This window comes from Pan paniscus, chromosome 10 (genome assembly GCF_029289425.2).
Source record: "Pan paniscus chromosome 10, NHGRI_mPanPan1-v2.0_pri, whole genome shotgun sequence".
NCBI lineage: Eukaryota > Metazoa > Chordata > Mammalia > Primates > Hominidae > Pan > Pan paniscus.
In genome coordinates this window covers 62561389-62564414 of record NC_073259.2, presented here as the reverse complement: position 1 = coordinate 62564414, position 3026 = coordinate 62561389, and the positions used below count along the sequence as shown (strand labels likewise).

The following is a 3026-nucleotide window of genomic DNA, read 5'->3' as shown; positions in this document are numbered from 1 at the left end:
AGTAGCCACAGGGCCTATAGAAAGAAGTTGGAGGTGAAACCAGATGCTATGAGAATACTTTATTAGGCAAAACCGCATACTATAAAAGTGCTTCAAAATGCAGCAGGAGGAGATGTGAAGACAAAAATGAACAAGTGCATAGTGACATATGGCTGTCAGGACACGGTAAAGAATCCACACTGCTTCCCCCCTTTACCCAGGAAAGGAAAGTTCTAGGCCACCTCCTCCTCAGCATACTCCTCAAACTTCTCGTTAGCTGTGGCATCCTGATATTGCTGATATTCCGACACAAGGTCGTTCACATTGCTCTCGGCCTCCGTGAAATCTGTCTCGTATGTGCCCTCACCCGTGTACCAGTGGAGGAAGGCCGTGCACCTGAACATTGCTGTACACTGCTCTGAGACACGCTTAAAGGGTTCTTGGATGGCTGTGTTGTTTCCAATGAAAGTGGACGATGTTTTTAGCCCCTGGGGTGGGATGTCACAGACGGCTGTTTTTGTTATCGGGGAGCCAGTCAAAGTAGCTGTTCTTATTTTGAATGTTGAACATTTGTTCATCCACCTCCCTCATGGAGATGTGACCCCTGAAAATGGCTGCTGCCATTAGGTAATGGCCATGGAGGGGGTCACAGGTGGCCATCATATTCTTAGCATCAAACATCTGCTGGGTAAGGTAAGCTCAGCCATGGGCAGGGCCCTGTACTGCTGGCTGCCCCGGCTGGTCAGTGGGGCAAAGCCTGTCATGAAGAAATGCAGCTGGGGAAATGGGACCAAGTTCACCATTAGCTTCCACAGGTCAGCATTCAGCTGGCCTGGGAAGCACAGGCATGTGGTGACCCCACTCATGGTAGCAGACACCAGGTGGTTCAGGTCACCATAGGTGGGTGTGGGCAGTTTTAGGGTAGTGGAACATATGTTGTATAGAGCTTCGTTATCTATGCAAAAGGTCTCACGGGCATTTTCTATGAGCTGGTGGACTGAGAGCACTGTAGGGCTCTACAAAGATGTCTGACACCTTGGGCAAGGGTAGGACGCTGAATTTGTTTATGATCCTGTCTGGATACTCCTCCCGGATCTTACTAATGAGAAGGGTACCCATCCCAGACCCAGTCCCCCCACCCAGGAAGTGGGTCAGCTGGAAACCCTACAGGCAGTCACAGCTCTCAGACTCCTTTCTGACAATGTCCATCACTGACTCCATCAGTTCCACGCCTTCTGTGTAGTGGCCCCCGGCCCAGTTGTTTCTGGCCCCACACTGACCTGTAAGACAGTACAGCCAGTCACTCAATGGCCAGGTATATGGTCATCAGTGGTCACCACAATGCAAAATGCTCCAAGTGTCACGTGTGAGGTGAGAGCACCATTCACCCTGCAGGTGGAGCAAATGAAACCCCCTACCCCAGAGTTACAGGACAGCAGCCTCCCTTGTTAGAAATTAAATCAGGAGCCAAACCTGAGACAGGCTAACAGACTTCACTGCAGGTGGCTCCTGCCCATTTCCAGGGAAGGCAGTAGCCACGGCCCCAGCTCAGCTGCCTAAAGGGAGTTTACATCAGTAGCTCCTCACCTTGAGGAGACACCTGGGGGTTCCTCCCAAAGCCCGTTTAGGAGAGGCAGATTGAGCTAGTGGGAGGATAGGAGGGTGTTCAGTGGCCTTGGCTCCACAGTTCCCACAACGATGACCTTGGGGCACTCCTAGATTTTGAGCTACCCTGGCTAAGGAGCTGCACCCCAGTCCTCACCCGCAGCTCATCAAAGATGAAGTTGTCTGGCCTGAAGATCTGCCCCAAGGGCCCTGAGCGCACAGAGTCCATGGTGCCTGGCTCCAGATCCACGAACACAGCGCGGGGCACGTACCTGCCACCTGAGTGGGACCGGAGAGCATTAGCGAGGGGAGGGTCGCCGTTCCCAGGAGAGTGGTTGGGGAAGGACTGGGGTCTCACCGCTGGCCTCATTGTAGTACACGTTGATACGCTCCAGCTGCAGGTCACTGATCCCGTGGTAGGTGCCTGCAGAGTCGATGGCATGTTCATCAGAGTTCACCTCCCAGAACTGCAAGAGATTGGAGGGGCCAGACGAGCCAGGGCTGAGTCAGGAGGCCAGGACGTCGGAGGCGCCCCAGTCCCTCTCCCACCCCCACCCGCACCCCCATCCCTAGGCCGCAGTGTCCCTGAGGTCCACACTGGCCGTCTCGCCAGCCGGCCAGTTCCACCGCGTCCCCAGCAGGGAGCCCAGGGGCCGCAAACGCAGGGGCGCCACCCCCGCCACTGCCACTACCAACATCTTCTCTGGCCACCCGGCAGGCCCAAGCTGGGCCCTCAGAGCCCCGGCTGCCAACCTTGGCGCCGATCTGGTTCCCGCACTGCCCAGTCTGCGTGAACGCTATCTCCCTCATGGCCAAGGCAGGATTAGGGCGGCAGGAGAAACGCGAGGAGGAGCAGACGCGCAGTGACCCAGCCCGCCCTCCGCCAACGCTGAAATAGCCCCACGCCCACCTCCCTCAACCTCGGATTGGGCTCCCAGAATAAGCAACAGCTTTACTTCCTCACAGGTGTACCCACCTCTGAATCCCTTGGAGTTGAACGTCTCTTGGAGAGCTCAGGTGGCCTTGCTGTTGTTCTTTCCACGTTGGGGAAAGCTGGTCAGCTGGAGAACTTCCTCCCATGTCTTTAGTAAGACTAAATCCCTAGCTGAGCTGAAACTGAATGTTCCTCCCATGGGGGAGGGGAAGACTCTTGTTTCCATATTCACAGAGTGCCTTTGCACCTGTCCTAGATTGGTGACATATTTTTGTAATTGATGAGTCTTTTCATCTATTAGGAGATCTGTGGTTAGGAAAGGCCTTCCATATGTTAACTCAACAGGACTTAATTATAAGTTTAACTTTGGAGCAGTTCAAACCCTCAGTAAGCTATGGGGGTCAGAGATAGTCAGGCCTTTGATTTAGCTAGTCTTCTTTACAGTAGGATTAGCCCTTTCACCTTTCCAGAGGACTGCAGTCTCCAGGCAGAGTGAAAGTAATATTGG

The 3026-nt window shown here is 54.0% G+C and overlaps 1 pseudogene; it reads right to left on the bottom strand.

Moving 5' to 3' along the window:
• Nucleotides 1–212: 212 nt before the first annotated feature.
• Nucleotides 213–2394, bottom strand: LOC100970985 (tubulin beta-8 chain-like; annotated as a pseudogene).
• Nucleotides 2395–3026: the final 632 nt, after the last annotated feature.